The following is a 22,440-nucleotide window of genomic DNA, read 5'->3' on the forward strand; positions in this document are numbered from 1 at the left end:
GTGGAAGGTTCTGTGATTTCCCTGAACGGTCCCTTGAAGTAGGTGGATGGATTATTCATGACAGGAACTGTGTGTACCTGTCTCTAGAGGTTGGCAATTGGCCTTTGTGTGGGACAGTTGTGCTAGTATTGAATCATATTCAAACTTGGTATGTTCTTGGAGGCTGATCTGGTGAAGTGTGTGTTCATAGGTTGAGTTGTATTATGATTTCCGCTGCATAATACCTGGAAAAACTCAAACTCTGATGTAGTTTCCCCTCATGTGGATGAAAGGCTGCTGTATTCAAGATTTCATCATAATCTACTAAAGATGTCAAAGCTACTTGAGTCTCCTCAAGTCCACTCATCATGACGTTCTCACTTCAGGATGGTAAGAATCACCTGATCACTGATTCTTTTACTCTCTTGGGTAGTGTATATGAAGACCTTGAAGACTTTCAAGGAGGGTTTGTTCCAAGGAGGTGGAACTAATGTTCTATGTGATGTTAGAACATGTTGTTCAACAAGTATGCAGCTACTGGTTAAAGAGCAGATGCTTTTAGGTGTCAAACAAAGAGATACTTTTGTTTGGAACCTACTCCTGACCTGGAAGAGGAGACATCTGTGTGTGCTAAGTTGACAAGGGTAGGGTCAACTGTGTGTGTGCTCAAGAAGGTCACTTTTAGAAGTCTGATCTCTAGAAGTGGAGCTGGTTGAGATGTGACGTTGTGCAATTTCCTGTTGTTTGTCTTATTCCTGTAGATTGATCAGGGTTGGATTGTTGTTCCCTAAAGTACTATGTTGTGTTGGAAGATAAGTCCCCTGGATGTTATAAGTCAATAATGGGGTAACCTGATTGCTATGTCATTTAAGAGGATTGGGACCATGAATCTTGTTATTCAAACACCACGCTCAGAAGTGGCAGTTCTTTCAAGGAGTGAGAATATGAAGATTCAGAGGTTGGTTGAGGTAGTATGCTCTGGCAATGCATATCTACTATTGATTGGTGTTTTTTTTAGTACTTATGGTCAGTTGGAGTCTAATTGGTGTGATTGGAGTATGTATAGGTATAACTCATAGAGTTAGTTGCCACTAGTAGGGATGGTGTATGTCATGCTGAGACACTTGTGTATAATGCATGGATATTGGTGTGGAGTTTCCAAGATTGTTAATTTGAGGGGGAGTTTTGGTTAACCTCCTCAAGTTTGGTCAGCCGAGGGTCTGGTTGGCTGTTGACCTGTGTCACATGGGTTCTGGTTGTTGTGTGACACATTTGCAAGGAAGGATTCATCTCTCTCATTCCTAAGGGTGAATCTAATCTGGAAAGATTCTCAAAATTGTTGAGGTGCTCGCAAGCAGAAGATGTTGACACAAGAAGAGTATTTTCAAAGTATTCTTATGGTGGAAGTATCTGAAAGGATAATTGGGAAAGGATTTAATATCAATGTCTACTTGAGCCAAGTACAAGTATTTAATTGATTATCCTTGGAGCTCAAGATAACTGATGTGCTTAAAGATGTTGGAACATCTCTTCTTCAAGACCTTGTGCAGAATCACAAGAAGGATAGTACATTAGTTTATGATCTATCTCTTTGGTGGCAGCGAAAGCATATGATCTCTGAAAAGGTTTCCTGGCAAGAAACATGTTCAGCCTTGGTGTGTACAAGAAGAAGAAGACATCATAGTCTTGATGGTGGTTACTTGGATCAGTTTATTTCTGATCTAGGTAAGGAAGTGCATTGGCTAATGCACACTGTGGAGTTAAGAACAAGTGGCAGCATTCTTGACATCATGGAAACAGCCTAGCTTTAGGAAGTGGAATCCTTGGTATAGCTGAAGGGTTAGTTTCTAACCGGTCCTTCTGAAGACTCATGCATTAGAGTGTCTGATGTCTTTGGAGAAGAAGCAGGGATTCATCAAGGTGTGAGCTTGGATGACTTAACTGCAAACCTGCAGGATGGAGGTTGTTTACTCAAACTTAGTTCCACAATCAAGTCCATGAGAGCGTTGAACTTGTGTTCTGTGTAGGGAGGAAGTTCTTTCAAGTGGAAGAAGAAGGAGCTAAATTCAACAGCTAGATGTTAAAACACAATGTTGTGACATTTGGTTCAACATCAGAATCTTAGTTGGTGAAGTGGCACATCAACTTAAGGTAGAAGGGTCTACAGAGTTGTAGATTGGGTACTTCAAAAAGATCGTTCTCATTGCAGTTCTTTGGAGTTGCTGGATGGAGAAGATGTTACATGTTCATGTCTTAGAGAATCTAAGTTTTGTTTAACATGTAGCTTGAAGTTCAAGTCTCACTTGGAAGGTCAGAATATCTTTGGGAGAAGTCTGATAAACGTGGGGAGGTCAATAAGTGACATTTGACTTTTTCATATGAGGATTCATGAAGGAGGTAATCAACCAGTGGCATTCGGTCCATCTCAGAAGTGAGTTCGAAGAATCAAGATAATCAACATATGGCAGCTGATTATTCTTGAGGAAAGTCTGAGACAAATTACTTTTGAGCAGAAAAGTAGTAAGTTAAAGACAAAAGGAGGTGTTTTCTATTCATCTCTTGGAGCTTGTGGTAGGAGTTCTGAGCTATCTATGGAAGATTATCTCTTGTAATGGGATGAGAATGTATATGTCCCAATTTATGTCTGGGTTCTTTTGGATCAAGCTGGTGACTCAGTGATATCTGAAGATTATCAGATGGTGTTCTTTGTTATGTTGTGAAGGATGTTCTAACTAATGTTAGAACATTTTGTGAAGTGGTTTTCTGTTCTGGTTAGAAGAGAGATTGACACAGAGTGTGGATGTGTTCAGCCAAGAGGGTTGAACAGAGGGTGTGCTCTTGAAGACATGAAGATGCGTCTTATGTTTTCCATTCATCAAGTGGTCTGGGTTCTCTTTGAATCAGGAAGTAGGTGAAGGTCCAACTTTGGGGTGTTGGATATGTTCATGTGTGATCTCCAAGTTTCAAGAGGAGAGTTGGTTGTTCATGACAAGGGGAGTTATGTCTTTGTGCTGCAAGTAATCATCAAGCTTGTGGTCTATGTGTTCTCAGATAACAAGGTATGGCACCTTGTTAGTTATTGGGATGATGTGGTGTGTGTCAAGGCTGAGTGAGCAGAAGAATGTCTAACCGGATGTTATGACATTGCCTTGGACAATGTTGTTATTTCCTTCTGAAACTTACAGTCATAAGGAAATATGGATGTGGTGTGTTTCATTATGATATATTAGAATGAGCCTGTGTGTTACAGTTGTGTGGTACAGGGGGAGTAACCATCTACTGTTGTTTGTGATTTTGGTTGTAGTGGTGCTAGATGTCAAGCTACCACTGGAGGTAAGAAAGTGGTTTTAGGAAATGGTGATAGGGAGAATACATGAAGAATGCAGACAAAAGTCGTGTTGAATGTTAAGACATCGCTTGCAACGTGTCTGACAACATATATGGAATAGTCTACATGCATTGGAACTATTGTTTCTGAAAAGAAACAATCAAGAGCTATTCAAAGATAGTCTGGGATATTGTTGGTGATTCTCTGACTGTTTCTCAGCAAATATTAATGAATCTTGACCAAGCATTTATTCCTACCGTTAATTCCTAAGCACGAGCTGGTCTATTTAAAGGATGCATCAGCACTCCTCCTCCCAACAGTGCGACATTCCATTCTCTCTAAACCATGGGGTTTGTTAAGATTTGGGCATACTGCGCCTGGATCTGGTTTTGCGAAGGGTTCATTGATAAATGTTTAGCTAAAAAATGGGAGAGAAACACTGTATTGAGGATGTACCAGAAGCAAGCAAAATATGGTAGCGAGCAGAAGTTGGTTTCAAGCACAAGAGTCACTTTCCTGTTGTACCACTTGTGTCTTGTGATCTGAGTTAAGAGGACAGTTGTGTCTTGTGATCTGAGTTACATTATCTATTGTCGCATCCGCGAAAAACAACCGGCGGGCTAAAACGAAAACAACACGAAGCCGCCACCGTGCGTTATTTATCCCAAAAGAGGGAAAGGAAACGCTCGAAGTAAACCTGGGAAAAGCATGGTATCGCGACCAAAGAGAATGGGATCGGGAGTCGGTTACGCAAGGGGAAGGTATTAGCACCCCTCACGTCCGTCGTACTCGACGGGATCCACGCTCTAAAAGAAAGAAAAGGTTGCTAAACAAACATCACACACACACACCGAAGATAACACAGGTGGGAAAAAGGGAGAGGGCTCGCTAGGACATCGCATCCTATGCCTACGTATCTCGTCTGGAACGAGAATCAGAGCTGCCGTAGTTTGGCTCACGCACGCCAAACAAAACACACACAAACACAGGCAAACTTGGAACCCGAACGCCAATCGTTGGACTTACATCGGCTTCCGAACCAAATAAACACAATCAGGATACGGACAGCCAATCGCTGGGCTTACATCCATATCCTGACACACAAGAGGGTTAACAAGCAAACACAATCAGGATACGGACAGCCAATCGCTGGGCTTACATCCATATCCTGACACACGAGAACAAACAAGCAACAAGCTACTAAGGAGTCGGGAACTCGAGCCTAGCAACTATCAAGCAAACACACACAAAAAAACAAAAAGGGTGCCCGGAGAGACCTCGCACGGTCTCCTGCCTACGTGTCGCATCACGCGAAAAACTGGCGGGAAACGAAGAACAACAGAGCCGCCACCGTGCGTTACTTATCCCAAAAGAGGGAAAGGAAACGCTTAGAGTAAACCTGGGAAAGAACATGGTCTTGCGACCAAAGAGAATGGGTTCGGGAGTCGGTTATGCGAAGGGAAGGTATTAGCACCCCTACGCATCCGTCGTACTCGACGGGATCCACGCACAATAGAAAGGAAAATGGTTGCTAAACACTGCTCAAACACACATACACTGGCTGAAGGAGACACAAGAAACTGACTGAAACTGACTCGGCAGGATATCGCATCCTGGGCCTACTTAGTCTATCAGGCATAGACATCAGAGTCGAAGTAGTTCGGACTGGGGAAACGACACATGCTCGCTAGGATATCGCATCCTATGCATACGTATCTCCTTTGGACGAAGGAGAATCAGAGCATTCGTAGCTCGGATGACACGCACACAAACAAACACAGGCAAACGTGGAGCCTGAATGCCAATCACTGGACTTACATCAGCATCCGAACCAGAACACACACAAAGAGGCAAACGTGGAGCCTAAATGCCAATCACTGGACTTACATCAGCATCCGAACCCAAAACACACGCACACTGGAACCCAAATGCCACTCGATGGACTTACATCAGCTTCCAAGCACACAACAAGACAAAACAAAGACACGGGCGCCCGGAGAGATCTGCTCATCTCCTGCCTACGTACCTCATCTGGTATGAGGATCAGGGCGACGTAGTTCCCCTACAGAGCGATAAAGGACTAGCCTAACCAGATAACAGGGGGAGACGCAACACTAGGGAGACTACGACTCGAGCCTAGATGTTGTCATGCAAAGTCGACCCTAAGTTAAGGTTTCTAGCTAACTGGCACAGGGAGCCAGCCTATCCTAATCATGACTTGCACAGGAAGCAAGCCACACACACACTTAACTTGCACGGGAAGCAAGCCAAGCAAAACCTAACTTGCACAGGAAGCAAGTCTAAACTAACCCTAACTTGCACAGGAAGCAAGTCAAACAAACACACAAGCATAGGTAGCACACACTATACACAAGCAAGTGGCTCAAACAAGGGTTAGGTTTTAGTCGAGGGGTCATATCAACCTCAACAAACAAACCTCTGGAACTGGGTGAATGTGCTCTTAACCTTGCCATTGAGGGGCTAAGGTGAAGCAGATGAAAGGTGAGTGAAGATAAGACTTCACAGCTCTTATCCCTGGCCTGGGAGAGCTTAAGACAAGAATGTGTGGGTTCAGAAAGTGGGAACCCTTCTACACATTTAAAACTGACTCAACTGTACAATTGTACAAGATCTTGGGTTTGTATCTGCAATGCATCAACACAGTGGTGTGAGCAAAGCAGATGACACACAGAATAGCAGGGGATAGATTGCGTATCCCTTGGGTTCTGCCAATTGCCTCTTCACTTAGGAGGTCTTTGACTCTATGCAAGGACAAAAGTAAACAGTCACAAACATTGCCTCTTAAGGAGGACTTCAGACAGTTGCCTGGCCAAGTAACAGGCCAGGTCTTCCAGACTACATGAAGTTAGGAAGTTATACCTCAATGCAAATTGCTTATACAAGCAAAACAAAGCAAAAGTTCACAAGGAACTGAGCAACTAAAAGCACCTGAAATAGTCAAGCAGGCATTAGTATGCAACTTCAAACAAAGCAACAGGAAGTAGGAATCAACAGTCAAAACAAACAGACAAATGTGCAAAGCACAAAGCTCAAGGCATATGAGCCAAGCAACCTACAAAACAAAGAGGTTAGCTCATGATAATCAAATGAACTCAATCAAATTGTAGTGATCTCTTTGAAGCATTTGTAGCTTAACCTGAAAACATGAACTCAAACATAAGCCACAGGACCACTAGGACAAGCCTAGGGTCAAAAATGAATGAGAAAGCCAAAACAGCAAGCAATGTCCAATCAAAATCAAACTCAAACATTTAGGAAGCAAACCCAATTGGTTTCATGTTCATATCATGCACCATCATCATTTCATAAGCAAAAGAAGTCAAAGCATGGCAAATGAGAGCTCATAGGAGTCAACAGAAAGACTTGCATCAAAAGTCAATTCAAACATTTCCAAAAATTACCAAACAAATCATGGTCAATCACAACCCACAGCATGGTAAGCATGTCAAATTTCATCTCATTTGGACAAGTGGAAGGCAGTCAATGAAAATCAGAAAGTCAAAGAAATTTTGAACATGCTCAAAGAAGTCAACCAAACATGCATCAACTTAGAAAAATCATAAATCAGAAATGGTGTATGATAAATGAATGGGACTAAAACCATGGCAAAGCTTAAGATGTCTAGTAATCTCATGCAAAATTTCATGTCCATCTAATAAAGTATGAGGATTTCACAAATGAAATGGGAACATGTGTCACCAAAAGTCAACATGTGACTAAACAGGGGAGAAAATCTCAAACAATTAGGAAATGCCACAAATAATTCCAATAAAATTCACATGTAAACTAGACATACAAGAGTACATTCATGCAAAAATTCAAACCAATTTGAGTTCAAGAAGCATGGCTATAAAAATCATGAATTTGGACATCAATGGTGTGACACAAATTGTCACACCCTAATTCAAAAAATCATATCGCACAAACCAGCTAGGATAAATTCACAAACTCTACATCAAAATCACCATGAGTGTGTCTAGTTTAAGCACAAAAAATTTGGGAGCCATCGGATAAAGTATCATCATTTCACAAATGTTTTGGCAAAGTGTACAAAATATGCATACATGTCACAAATCCTCATACCAATTAAAATCCATTGATCACAAAATTCTGGAAAAATCATGATAAAAAAGTAGAGATCCAGATGAACACAATGCAAAAATTCCCATGAGATTTGGAATTAAAATGGATGAGATATGATTTTTCAAAGTTTGATGATCAAATGAAATTAAAATGGAAAAGGAATAACTTAATTCAATGTGTCACATGCCACGAATGGCATTTTTGTAAATACCCGAGCCACTTATTAAAACACGGTCGTTTTGGGCCATGAAATGGAATGTTGTGATTGGTTGTTGGCTAATGACACAGTAAACACAAGCTCATGCACGTGAAAAATGGAAAAAATCTGGAAATTGGCTAGGGTTTACTGTAGCATCTTCATCTTCATCACAAAACCGTGAAAAATAATTTCCCAGAAATGGCAAACCAGCATATCAACAGAAACAGCAAACAACACTCATCATGAATCCAACAACCATTAACATGAAATCGAGCTGGACAATAAGAAACAAGCAAAAACAAGTTTGAATCATCAACATTCATTTCAACATAACTTGCTAAATACTAAACCAATTTCAACCATTCAAAGCTCATAATGATCAGGGAAAGGTGATCTACAAAGTGTGTATCATGGTTTTGGAAAAGGTGATAGTCGAAATTTTACCAAAATGGAAGAGCAGTCGAGATACAGCTGTTGTTTGGTGTTTTTGGCCTGAAACAGATGTCCTTTAAGGTCCCAAATGAAGAATGAGTGAAGAACTTTGGCTTGAAACACACCAATTTAGCTCTGAATCAACTCTGCCATGGAAGAGTGCTTTTGAAAACAGTCGAATCAGGGCTGCTTACAGCTGGGTTTTGATGCTCCAAATGTCTTCCAAGTGATGGCCAGGTGATGAATCAATGAAGGGAAGCTCGAGTCCTTTGGGAGTTTGAGCAGAATTTGCAAAATGTGAAAAATGGCAATCTTGAGAGAATGATATTTTCTGTGTTATGGAGGCAGCTGCTAGGGTTTCTAAGTGACAGAAAATCATGAATATATCTGTTGTTTTGTGGTACTAATGATGGTTCATGAAAATATGGAGTAGAGTGGGTGAAAAGTGTACTTTCTTTCCAATTTTCAAGCAACTAGGTGATGGCTATGTGTACTGCATAAAAATGGGCTTGCAACAAGTCATAAACCACATTTCTGAACTATTTCAATTGGCCAAATGGTTTAAAAATGATTATTTTGAAAAGTCAAAATTCAACTCACTTGAAATTAATTAAGGCAAGTTCAAAAAGGCCATTTTGCATGGTGATGTTTTGGTGAATGAAAGTTACATTTTTGGAAAGAGGAGGTCAAATGTGACTTGTTGGAAAAAACCCCACCCAAATTGGCCAAATGGTCTGAGAGATATGGCCTTTTGAAGTTCAAGAATTTCTGAAAATGATTTGATCATAACTTGCCAACCATACATGGGAATTGAGTGTTCTTGGACTTTTTGGAAATGGGAGAACAAGATCTTCAACTTTCATGTTGGGCAAAAATTCATTTGAAGCTTGTATCATGATGTAAGTTTGAGGATCAAGACTTTCCATTTTGGGCAGGTTTCAATTACAGGTCCAGTTTCCATTTTTGGAAATTTCTGATTTTGCTTCAAATTCTTCCATGATGGTGTTTGACATGATATATGAGGCCTATTTGGACATGAATAAGCTCTCTCAAACCAAATCCAATCATCAAAACCATAAAATCAGACACAGTTGACCAAGTTTGACTTTTTAGGGTTTCTGGCAAGCTGTGCATTGACTGATGACTTCTGAACATCCAATCCTTGACCAAAACACTTCAAATGGATCCCCAAGTCATGTGAACATGTTGGACCAACCCTAGGGCCTTGGCTCCTTGAGAATTGTGCTTGCTTGCTTGACTGACTGATCTCCTGACCAGTTTGACCTAATTTCTTGATTGGCTTGCACTTGAGGCAAATGGGACAATGCAATGCTATGCAGTGGACCATGTTATGCTATGACCTAATATGAGAATGTATGTACAATGATAGGTGCAAATTTGAGGTGCTACAGCTGCCCCTATTCAATCAGCTGGGAACCCGAACGGATGATAGCAACGGCTGTCAGACTTTCAGGGTAAACAGGGATTGAATACCAAAGAACCGTAGAAATTTGCACTCTGCCGGATATGATACAAGAAGAACCACGTCATTTACTGATGACGCCTGCAATTGACAACTTCAGAAAAGCGAAACCATTTACCGATGGTTAGAAACTGGAAACTTGATATTTACCGATATCAACTTCAGCTCGACCATTTACCGACGGCTGCTGGGAAACAACTCTGATGTAAAAGGAAGCAAGACCATTTACCGATGGTGGCTTCAAAAAAACTTGACATTTACCGATATCAACTTCAACCCGACCATTTACCGATGGCCACTGCAACTGGGGATCCGATATTTACCGATATCGAAGAAAACGGGGCCATTTACCGATGGCGTCTCCACTTGAGGGAGGAACAAAATCTTTGTGGTGTAATCAGACAAGACGTTTACCGACGACTTCTGGGGATCTTGATTTTATCAACAAGGAAACAAAACATAACCAGACATTTACCGATGACTGGGATGAGACTCGACGTTTACCGACATCGAAAGATGATATTTACCGACATCCAAAAACGACCAGACATTTACCGATGACTGGGAATGAGAAATTTATTGGGGAGATACAAACAAATATTCGCAACCGGAAAACAGACAGGACATTTACAGATGACTCTACTGGGGATTTCTAGCTGGGGATTATCAGACATTTACCGATGACTGCAGAAAAGACTCGATGTTTACCGACATCGAAAGATGATGTTTACCGACACCAAAAATGATGACCAGACATTTACTGATGACTGGAGAGAATACCCGATGTTTACAGACACCGAAACAATGGTGTTTACCGACACCAAAAAATGATGACCAGACATTTACTGATGACCGGGGAGAATACCCGATGTTTACAGACACCGAAACAATGGTGTTTACCGACACCAAAAATGATGACCAGACATTTACTGATGACTGGGGAGAATAACCGATGTTTACAGACACCGAAACAATGGTGTTTACCGACACCAAACAAAGAAACACACGCGGGTGCTAGTATGACACTTACCAGTATCACAAGAACGACTTTTTAGATATGTCAAGGCAAGGTTGACCACTTGCTGGGGGTCTCACTGGGGAGAAACAAACTTTCTGTCACCAACGGGTGAGGTAATAAACCTTTGTGGGGATTTCAATCCTGAATGCTGTCAAGAGCAACTGTAGCGGACTTGCTATGCTGATGTTGAATGAAATGATCCGCCTCTGCCGGGGATACAGTCTGGTGAGGTTAACACATGAATGCATATGTTTGAATTTTCTATGGCGTAATGTTCCATATTGAATGGGAATGCTACGCAGTTTGAGGATGCAATGATCACTAAAATGCAAAAATGCAAAAATGATGAAAAACTCCGGCTGGGGAGCCAAAACTGATCGGGTACTCCAACTCTGCGGGGAGACACTGTAGGGAGAGCAACGACTTCTCACTCATGTTGGAGAATAGTACTGCTGCTGGGGGAGGGTAAACTCCGCTGGGGATATCCTTCAGTCCACAGATAGGATAAATGTTGGAGATAAATTTCAATGAACCTGCCTCACTCGGGGAGGAAATCGGCAAATACAGGCCTGCTGAGGATAGGCAATCCTTAGATCTGTTGGGGAATAGAAGGCACTATCCACAGACGTCTCCGCAGGGGAACATAGCTCTGATAGCTTCCAAACTTGCTTGGGGAAAATATCTGCTGAGGAAACATCCTCACAGATGCCAACCTGAAAAACAGTACAACAAAATGCCCCCAGGGGATACATGGACAAGATACGCTCAAGTGTCCTCAACATTCAAAATGATTTTCAAATGTTTTATCTTTTTGCACGTTATTGTGTAGCCTTCATGTTCTTATATGCAATGCTTATCAAAAATTCGGACATTTTTGCAAACAAAACAGTAAAAAATAAGCGCAGAAGAGCCATTTATCTGAATAACGACTTTTATTGATTGAAAATGTGCCTGAAAAGGCAAATACATTGGGAGGCAATTCCTAGAAAGAGGTGATTGCGCACAAAAGGAAAAAACCTATCCTAATGGCAATGTGAACACGGCATCCACTATTTCCCAATTCTGTTATAACTCACAGATCATCAGTTTTCCTCCCCAACTCCTTGCTTTCTGAGAAGAATGACTGGACAGATCACATCTTTCGAGATGGCAGACGACAAAGCTTGATGAAGTACAGACAACTCAGACTGTAGTCTTCGCTTTAATCCCTCTTTTGGCTGGATCGCCCTTTCGGGTTTTCAATCCACCGGGATACCCATTTTTGCCTAAGCCGCCCTTGCGGGTTTTCGACTTACCGGGTGTACAAATTCTTTTCATTTTATCCCTAATTTTTGCCCGAACCTTTTCTTTCTGTTTTTTTGGTTCGCCGGGATGCCCATTTTTGCCTGGACTCTTTTTTTCTTTTTGTCCAGCGGGTCAATTTATGCGAAGTATTTTTTGACTACATCTGAGTTAACAGGAGACGGAAAGTCTCCACCATCCATAGTTGTAAGCATCAAGGCTCCACCGGAGAATACCTTTTTCACAACATACGGACCTTCATAATTAGGAGTCCACTTGCCCCTGTTATCTGCACCGGGAGGGAGGATCCTCTTCAAAACTAGATCACCGATCTGATAGCTTCGAGGACGCACTTTCTGATCAAAGGCTCGCTTCATCCTTCGCTGATACAACTGTCCATGGCATACAGCTGCTAGCCGTCTCTCTTCGATAAGGCTCAACTCGTTAAACCTTGTTCGAATCCACTCGGCTTCGTCCAGCTTGACATCCAATAAAACTCTCAGAGAAGGAATCTCCACTTCAACAGGCTGGACAGCTTCCATACCATACACAAGGGAGTAAGGGGTTGCCCCGGTCGACGTACGTACTGAGGTACGGTACCCATGCAAAGCGAAAGGCAGCATCTCATGCCAATCCTTGTACGTAACGACCATCTTCTGCACAATCTTCTTGATATTCTTGTTCGCCGCTTCTACAGCACCATTCATCTTCGGTCTGTAAGGAGAAGAATTGTGATGTTCAATCTTGAAATCTTTACAAAGCTCTTTCATCATCTTGTTATTGAGATTCGAACCATTGTCAGTGATGATTCTCTCCGGAACTCCATAACGACAGATGATTTCCTTCTTGATGAACCGGGTAACCACTTGTTTGGTAACGTTAGCATAGGAAGCTGCTTCCACCCATCTGGTGAAATAGTCAATCGCAACCAAGATGAAGCGATGTCCATTCGAAGCAGTGGGCTCAATCTTCCCAATCATATCAATGCCCCACATGGCAAACGGCCAAGGCGAATTCATGACATTCAGAGGGCTTGGTGGTACATGCACCTTATCAGCATAGATTTGACACTTATGGCACTTCCGAGCATACTTGAAACAATCGGATTCCATAGTCATCCAGTAGTAACCCGCTCTCAACAATTTCTTAGCCATTGCATGTCCGCCGGCATGAGTACCGAAGGAACCTTCATGAACTTCCTGCATTAACACGTCCGCCTCGGGTCTGTCCACGCATCTGAGCAAGACCATGTCAAAGTTTCTCTTATACAACACATCATCCTGATTCAAATAGAAGCTTCCAGCTAGCCTTCTCAGGGTTTTCTTGTCATTCTTCGACGCACCTTCAGGATACTCCTGAGTCTTGAGGAAGTTCTTGATGTCATAATACCACGGCTTCTCATCGATCACAACAGACTCGGCTGCAAACACATACGCAGGCCTCTTGAGTCGATTCACCGCAACATGTGGCACATGATTCCACCAATGAACTTTGATCATTGACGACAAAGTTGCCAAAGCATCAGCCATTTGATTCTCATCCCGGGGGACATGGTACAACTTCACCTTCTTGAAGAACGTCAGTATTCTTCTGGTGTAATCTCTATACGGAATCAAATGCGGCTGGTTCGTATTCCAATCTCCATTGACTTGATTGACCACTAGAGCGGAATCTCCAAATATATCAAGAGTTTTGATCCTCAGATCAATGGCTTCTTCTATCCCCATGATACAAGCCTCATACTCAGCTTCGTTGTTGGTGACGTCAAACGTCAATCTGGCAGAAAAAGGTATATGAGCACCTTTGGGATTGATCAATACTGCCCCAACACCGTTACCATTCATATTCACAGCCCCATCAAACATCAGTGTCCATTTGTCATCCGGATCCGGTCCTTCCTCAACAAGAGGCTCTTCGCAATCTTTCATCTTAAGATACATGATGTCTTCATCAGGGAATTCAAACATCATAGGCTGATAATCTTCAATCGGTTGCTCGGCGAGGTAGTCTGACAGAATACTACCTTTGATGGCCTTTTGTGACGTGTATTGAATATCATATTCTGTTAGAATCATCTGCCAACGAGCAACGCGTCCGGTGAGAGCCGGTTTCTCAAAGATGTACTTCACTGGATCCATCTTAGAAATCAATAAGGTAGTATGGTTCAACATATACTGCCTCAGTCGGCGAGCAGCCCAGGCCAAAGCACAGCAAGTTTTCTCGAGCAGTGAATATCTTGTTTCACAGTCGGTAAACTTTTTGCTAAGGTAGTATATGGCATGCTCTTTTCGACCAGACTCGTCATGCTGTCCCAATACACACCCCATCGAGTTCTCAGTCACTGACAGGTACATTATCAGAGGTCTCCCTGGAACTGGAGGTATAAGGATTGGAGGTTTCTGTAAATACTCTTTAATCTTGTCAAAAGCTTTCTGACAATCATCATTCCACTTGATTGCTTGATTCTTTCTTAGCAATTTGAAAATTGGTTCACATGTGGCAGTTAGGTGAGATATGAACCTTGCAATGTAGTTCAACCTCCCTAAAAACCCACGGACTTGCTTCTCCGTTTTCGGTTCAGGCATCTCTTGAATAGCTTTGACTTTCGCTGGATCAACCTCAATCCCTTTCTCACTGACAATGAAGCCTAAAAGCTTCCCTGATCTCACCCCAAACGTACACTTGTTCGGATTCAGCCTCAGCTTGAACTTTCTCAACCGGTCAAACAACTTCTGCAAATTAACCAGGTGCTCCTCTTCTGTCTGCGACTTCGCAATCATATCATCTACGTACACTTCAATTTCTTTGTGCATCATGTCATGAAAAAGAGTCGTCATTGCCCTCTGATAGGTAGCACCAGCATTCTTTAGCCCAAATGGCATCACCTTATAGCAGAACGTGCCCCAAGGTGTAATGAATGTCGTCTTTTCCATGTCCTCTGGCGCCATCTTGATCTGGTTATATCCGGAGAAACCATCCATGAAAGAGAATACCGAGGATTGAGCTGTATTATCAACCAATACATCAATGTGAGGTAAAGGGAAATCATCTTTCGGACTCGCTCTATTCAAATCCCGGTAATCGACACACATTCTGACTTTGCCATCTTTCTTTGGCACAGGAACGATGTTGGCCACCCATGGGGGATAACTTGTAACAGCCAAAAAACCCGCATCCCACTGCTTCTGAACCTCTTCCTTGATCTTAGTTGCCATATCAGGACTCGTTCTACGAAGCTTCTGCTTGACCGAGGGACATCCTTCTCTAAGAGGTAATCGATGCACCACAATGTTTGTATCTAACCCAGGCATATCTTGATATGACCAGACGAATATCTCCACATATTCTCTCAGCATCTCAATCAGCCTCCTCTTGACAGAGTCCTCTAAAGCAGCCCCAATCTTGATTTCTCTTTTGGCGTCCTCAGTACCCAAATTAACAACCTCCAACTCCTCCTGATGAGGTTGGATGACCCTTTCCTCTTGCTTCAGCAATCTGACCAATTCTGCAGGGAGTTCACAGTCTTCCTCACTCTTCTCTTCAGCTTGGTAGATGGGATTGTCGAAATCATACTGAGCCATAACAGAACTGTTCATAGTGAATGCCATAAGATCGCTTCTGCATGTTTAATGCTTTGTTTTAGAAAAAGAGTTCAATAAAGTCACAAAAAACAAAAACATTGCCATTTTTATTGTTTTTGAAAAAGGATGAAAACAAAAGTAGAAAGTGTTAGATGCCCAAAAGTGCTTATTTGAGCTATCATATGTGGGCATCTTTCACTCTTTTGCCTTGCTAAAATTGTCAAAATCACATTTATTTTACATGGAATGCGTACATTGATAAACAAGCTTGGTGCCTTTGATGTGTTTGTTATTGTGCAGGAAAGGCATGAATTAATTGATAATAAAGACACAAGAGAATTGGCAAAGGAACCAAAGCAAAGGAGCATTTCATATGCCTGCTCGCTAGGCGAGTCTGTGGCGAAGAATGGGTTCGCTAGGCGAGCTCCTGGCGAACAGCTCCAGTAAATTAGCAAATTAATTCGCTAGGCGAGCTCATGGCGAAGTCTGCAGCGAATTCATTCTGTTTTGGTGAAAAAGTGCAGCCAGCACTCACTCGCTAGGCGAGGCTCTAGCGAGTCCCCAGCGAGCATTCCAGTAGCAAAACCTCTCAACCTCGCTGGGGGCGAGCTTGAAGCGTTTCCTTCGCTAGGCGAAGGTATGTTCGCTAGGCGAACATGACAGTTTAGCAGGCCCTGTTTGCTCTGGGCGCAGGGGCTTTTTGTGCCCATTTTAGGACCTCGCTAGGCGAGCTATTATGCTCGCCTAGCGAACATGACAGTTCTGCACTTGTCTATAAGTAGCAGGTGCCACTTTTGGGCACCATACCTAATTTTTTACCAACTTTTCCATTTTTTGTACTTTCTCCTAGATATTTTACAGCATTGCTTTGTGGGAGATTTTATGCCCTAATTTCATTTCTCTTCATCTAGCTACCATCTTCCACAAAAAGAAGGTGGATTCCCATCCAACTTCGATTATTCGACTTGGATGTTGATCAACCCTCTTTTCTTACTTGCCGACCAAGCTACCATGAAAATGAGTAGCTAAGTCTTCCATTTGTCAAGGTTAGATGTAGGTGATTGCTAGCTTTGTGTGTAAATGTAAGGATCCTCATATGTAAACTCTTTAACGGTAAATATATGATGAAAACTTTGTTTCTATTTAAAACTCTTTGTGTTGGTATTTGATCGAGAGATGTTTACCGATTCTTGACCTAGGTTTTCATCCAAACTTGTTTGTTAGCTAGAGATAGTAACGAATGATTTTGTTCACCATAAGGTTGAACCAAAACGTTGTCTTTTTGATAGATTGTGTTCGAGAGAAACAATGGATCAAAATGGCAAAACTCACAATGGGTGTTCGAGAGAAACGCATTGAGAGGACTTTGTGAAATTATTTATCATCTAAAGGAGTTTATAAGATGATTGACCGAGCAAATACATGCAAAGCAAATGTAATCATTGAAACCTAACTTTGACAATATTTCTCATATTAATCAAAACGTAACTTTTACCGCAATTAATTACTTTGTATGCAAGATAACTTGATTAAAACCAAAACCCTAGTGTTACATTAAGTTAAGATTAATTCAACCATTGAACGGCAGTGATATCTTACAATCTCTGTGGATACGATAAGAAAAACCCGACACTTAAAAACTGTCTCAACAAAATGGCGCCGTTGCCGGGGATTGTAAATTGATATTGCGAGCATCGCATTGGTTGTTTAAGTTTTAGCTTATGAATTTTTGACTTGTGCTTGTAATTTGTTTGGTTTAGTGTGCAGCTTACGTTTTATGCGAGGGAAAATCCCTGTGGACGAACTTCTTTTTGATCCTGAGATCGAGAGAACCGCAAGGAGGCTCAATAGCAAAACAAGACGTAGGAGGCAACAGGCTAGGCAACGCCAAGAGCAAGGAGAAAGTTCTTCAACCACAAATCCACACCCATTCGTACCAAACATGGAGCCACAACCACCACCACCGATTTCTACTCCATGTATCAACAGTCCAAGGAACACCGCTCAGTATGCCAACCAAACTGGAAGGCAAGCTGAGATGAAGACGGGAACTCTGAATTTATTGTATGGGAGTCCATTCACCGGAATGGACCATGAAGACCCATTTGCTTTTTCTCACAAAATTCTATGAGATAGCATTGGCTGCCGGAGTGGATCAGGCTCAGGAGCTTCCGTTGTTCAGACGTTTATTTCCTCACGCTTTGCTCGGTAAAGCAAAGGATTGGTATCTCGATCAAACACCTGCCGTAATGACAGATTGGAATGTGTTAGAGGAGAAATTCATTGAAAGATTTTTCTCTCATAACCGATTCATGGAATCAAAGACGGCCATCTCGGTGTTTTCTCAAGGAACCAGTGAATCGTTGAATGAAGCGTGGGAGAGATTCAAGTCCATGCTAAGGAAATGCAAAGGGCATGGATTTGATGAATTAACTCAAATCCATATCTTCAGAAATGGACTTCAACCAAACTGTAAGACGTTGTTGGATGCCACCTCGGGTGGCTCGTTGATGTCAAAGAGTGCCGAAGAAGCCACAAACATTATCAACCGTATGGCTTTGAATGATCTTCAAAGTCAAAGTCGTGGAAATTCTTTGAAGAAGGCGGGAGTGCTTGAGTTAGGGACGAATGATGCCATACTTGCCCAAAACAAGCTCATCTCACAACAAGTGGAACTTTTAACGCAACAAATCAAAGAGTTAAGAGAACCGTCAAAAGCTAAACAAATAGCTTGTTGTGAACTTTGTAAAGGTGAACATGACACTGGATTTTGTCCACCTCCCGGTTTTGACGAAGTAAATTACATGGCCAATCAACGGGACTATCAACCAAGACAACAAACACCTTATCAACCGCACCCTCAACAACAACAACAACAACAATTCCAAGGGAACCAAGGGTTCCAACCTAGAAGCAACTATTATCATAACCAAGGTTATGGAGGTGGTTCTTCTAGCCGTCAAAATCCTCCCCAAAATCTGTATCAATCTCAACAACCGCCGGTAGTCAATTCTAAATTGGAGGAGACATTGACGCAATTCATGCAAATGTCAATGGCCAATCAAAAGAGTAATGACGCGGCCATAAAAAATCTTGAAACTCAAGTTGGGCAACTTGCCAAGCAACTCGCTGAACAACAAACCGGTCCTTCTTTTTCGGCTAATACGCAAACAAATCCTAAGGAGCATTGTAAGGCGATTATGACGAGAAGTGGAAGGGAGTTGGGTAGTGAGAGTGAAAAAAGAGAGAAAGAGAAGGAGATTGAGGAGGAAATAGTGGAAGAAAATGTTGACGGTGAAGTAGGAGTATGGAGTGATGAGGAAGTAGTTGAAAATAATAAAAATAATGGTGAAGTTGAACAAGAAAAAGGTGTGGAGATTGAGGAAAATAAAAATGATGAGGTGATAAGGGAGGTAGCGAAGAAGCCTAGATGGAAAAGTGCTAGAATTGCAAAGGGAAAGGAGGTAGTGAGCGCTACTCCGGTCCAAAATCTTCCTTACCCTCATGCCCCTTCCAAAAGGGAAAATGAACGGCATTACGCCCGGTTCATGGATATTTTTAAGCAATTACAAATAAACATTCCGTTTGCTGAAGCTTTGGAACAAATGCCAAAGTATGCCAAGTTCATGAAGGACATACTAACCAAAAAGCGGAGGTATACGGAACCGGAGACCATCGTCCTTGATGCGAGCTGTAGTGCCATCATTCAAAGGACGCTTCCTAAGAAAGAGGTTGATCCGGGAAGAGTTACATTGCCGGTTAAAATTGGTGATGTGTATGTCGGAAAGGGACTTATTGACTTGGGGTCGAGCATAAATCTTATACCTTTGTCAATAATCAAGAGGCTTGGCAACATCGAGATTAAGTCCATCCGAATGACATTACAATTGGCGGATAAGTCGACGACCCATCCTCATGGCGTAGCCCAAGATGTGTTGGTGAAGGTCGACAAATTCTTTTTCCCGGTGGATTTTATTGTAATTGATATGGAGGAAGATGATGATGCTCCGCTCATATTGGGCCGACCATTCATGAAGACCGCAAGAATGATGATTGATGTTGATGACGGTTTAATGAAGGTGCGTGTTCAAAATGAGGAGGTCACCTTTGATCTATTCGAGGCGATGAAGCATTCCAAGGATAGAAATGATAGCTTTCGCATCGATGTGATGGAAGACGCTATTATGGAAGTTTCAAAGCATATCCATGAGATATCTCCTATGGAGTTAGCTCTCGACGACTCATTGGAGGTTTTCACTGTTGAGGAGGAGCTAGCTCTTGAGGAATGCTTAAAGGAACTTGATAGCTTGGAAGACCTACAACCGTGGGAAGTAGAGGAAGAAAATTTGAAGAAGGAGGTAATTGACGAGAAAGCGCCAATTGAATTAAAAGAGTTACCTTCGACTTTGAAATATGTGTTTCTAGATGAGACCGAGGCAAAGCCGGTCATCATAAGCAACCTTTTGACAAAGAAGAAGAAGCCCGTCTAATCATTGTGCTAAAAACCAATCAAGAAGCTATGGGTTGGACTCTTTCCGATCTTAAAGGAATTAGTCCATCCTATTGTATGCACAAGATTTTGATGGAGGAGGATTTCAAGCCGGTGGCTCAACCACAACGCCGCTTAAATCCTACAATGAAAGAGGTTGTAAGAAAGGAAGTGGTGAAGCTTTTGGATGCGGGAATGATTTACCCGATCTCGGATAGTCCGTGGGTTAGTCCCGTGCACGTGGTTCCGAAGAAGGGTGGAATGACCGTAATCCGTAATGACAAAGACGAATTGATCCCGACTAAAGTAGCAACGGGGTGGAGAATGTGTATAGATTATAGACGGTTGAATACCGCGACTCGTAAGGACCATTTTCCACTCCCATTTATGGATCAAATGCTTGAAAGACTATCGGGCCAACAATACTACTGTTTTTTAGACGGCTACTCCGGGTACAACCAAATTGCGGTTGACCCGGTTGATCATGAAAAGACGGCTTTCACGTGTCCGTTTGGAGTGTTCGCATACAGAAAAATGCCTTTTGGGCTTTGCAATGCGCCGGCGACATTCCAACGATGTGTCCAAGCTATTTTTGCCGATCTAATAGAGAAAACAATGGAAGTCTTCATGGATGACTTCTCGGTGTTTGGTGGGACGTTTAGTCTATGCTTGGCAAATTTGAAGACGGTGTTGGAAAGGTGTGTGAAGACTAATTTGGTGCTAAATTGGGAAAAGTGTCACTTTATGGTGACCGAGGGGATTGTGCTAGGCCACAAAGTCTCTAAAAGGGGGCTTGAAGTGGATAGAGCTAAGGTTGATGTAATTGAAAAATTACCCCCTCCGGTCAATGTGAAGGGCATCCGTAGTTTTTTGGGGCACGCAGGGTTCTACCGGCGCTTCATCAAGGACTTCTCAAAGGTGGCTAAACCGTTGAGCAATTTACTCGCCAAAGATCAGGTATTTCTCTTCACCGACGATTGTTTGCAAGCTTTCGAGGTTTTAAAAGAAAAATTGGTTACCGCTCCAATAATAGTCGCTCCCGATTGGAATGAAAATTTTGAACTAATGTGTGACGCGAGTGACTATGCCGTTGGAGCGGTACTTGGCCAAAGAAAGGACAAAACTTTTCATGCTATACATTATGCGAGTAAGGTTCTTAACGAGGCTCAAATAAATTATGCCACAACGGAAAAAGAACTACTCGCAATAGTGTATGCGCTAGAAAAGTTTAGGTCCTATCTTATAGGGTCTAAAGTCGTGGTGTACACCGACCACGCGGCGATTAAATATCTGCTGACCAAGCCGGATTCGAAGCAAAGGCTCATCCGTTGGATCCTCTTGTTACAAGAATTCGATGTCGAAATTAAAGACAAGAAGGGGTCGGAAAACTTGGTAGCGGATCATTTATCCCGCTTGGTGAATGTCGAGGTTACCGCATCTGAAAAGGAAATCCGGGAAGAATTTCCTGATGAAAAATTGTTTAAGGTTCAAGTTAGGCCGTGGTTTGCAGACTTTGCAAACCACAAGGCTAGTGGTTGTGTGCCGGCCGACCTAACTTCGAACCAAAAGAGGAAGTTCCTTTCGGATGCGAAGTATTATGTTTGGGATGACCCATACTTGTTTAAGTTGGGTAGCGATAACCTGTTAAGGAGATGCGTAACTGGTGATGAAGCCCAAAGCATCCTTTGGCATTGTCACAACTCGCCTTATGGCGGACATTATAATGGGGTTAGAACGGCCACAAAAATTCTTCAATCGGGATTTTATTGGCCAACTATTTTCAAAGACGCACATACCCATGCGCAAAGTTGTGACAGTTGCCAAAGAAGTGGTGGGATAGGTAAGAGAGATGAGATGCCTCTCCAAAATATCCAAGAAGTGGAAGTGTTCGATTGTTGGGGCATAGATTTTGTTGGACCTTTCCCACCCTCTTACGGGAATGAGTACATGCTTGTAGCTGTTGATTATGTCTCTAAGTGGGTTGAGGCGATTGCCTCACCTAGGGCGGATGCCAAAACGGTGATAAAATTTTAAAGAAAAACATCTTTTCCCGTTTTGGAACCCCCCGAGTGTTGATAAGTGACGGAGGGTCACACTTTTGCAATGCACCTTTGGAAACAATTCTAAAACATTATGGTGTGTCGCATAGGGTGACAACTCCATACCACCCTCAGGCTAACGGGCAAGCGGAGGTCTCTAATCGAGAGATTAAGAGAATCCTAGAAAAAACCGTGTCCAATTCTAAAAAAGAGTGGTCCCAAAAATTGGACGAAGCATTATGGGCCTACCGTACGGCCTTTAAAGCTCCAATTGGCCTAACTCCGTTTCAATTAGTATTTGGTAAAACTTGCCATTTGCCGGTTGAATTGGAGCACAAGGCCTTGTGGGCCCTAAAATTTCTAAATTTTGAACATGAGTTGGCCGGTAACAAAAGGAAAGTACAACTACTTGAGTTGGAGGAGATGCGCAATGCCGCATACCACTCAAGTTGGTTGTACAAGGAGAAAGCAAAGAAATATCATGACAAGAAGATCCGAACCAAAGAA

The sequence above is a fragment of the Lathyrus oleraceus genome, chromosome 2, assembly GCF_024323335.1.
Source record: "Lathyrus oleraceus cultivar Zhongwan6 chromosome 2, CAAS_Psat_ZW6_1.0, whole genome shotgun sequence".
Classification (NCBI taxonomy): domain Eukaryota; kingdom Viridiplantae; phylum Streptophyta; class Magnoliopsida; order Fabales; family Fabaceae; genus Lathyrus; species Lathyrus oleraceus.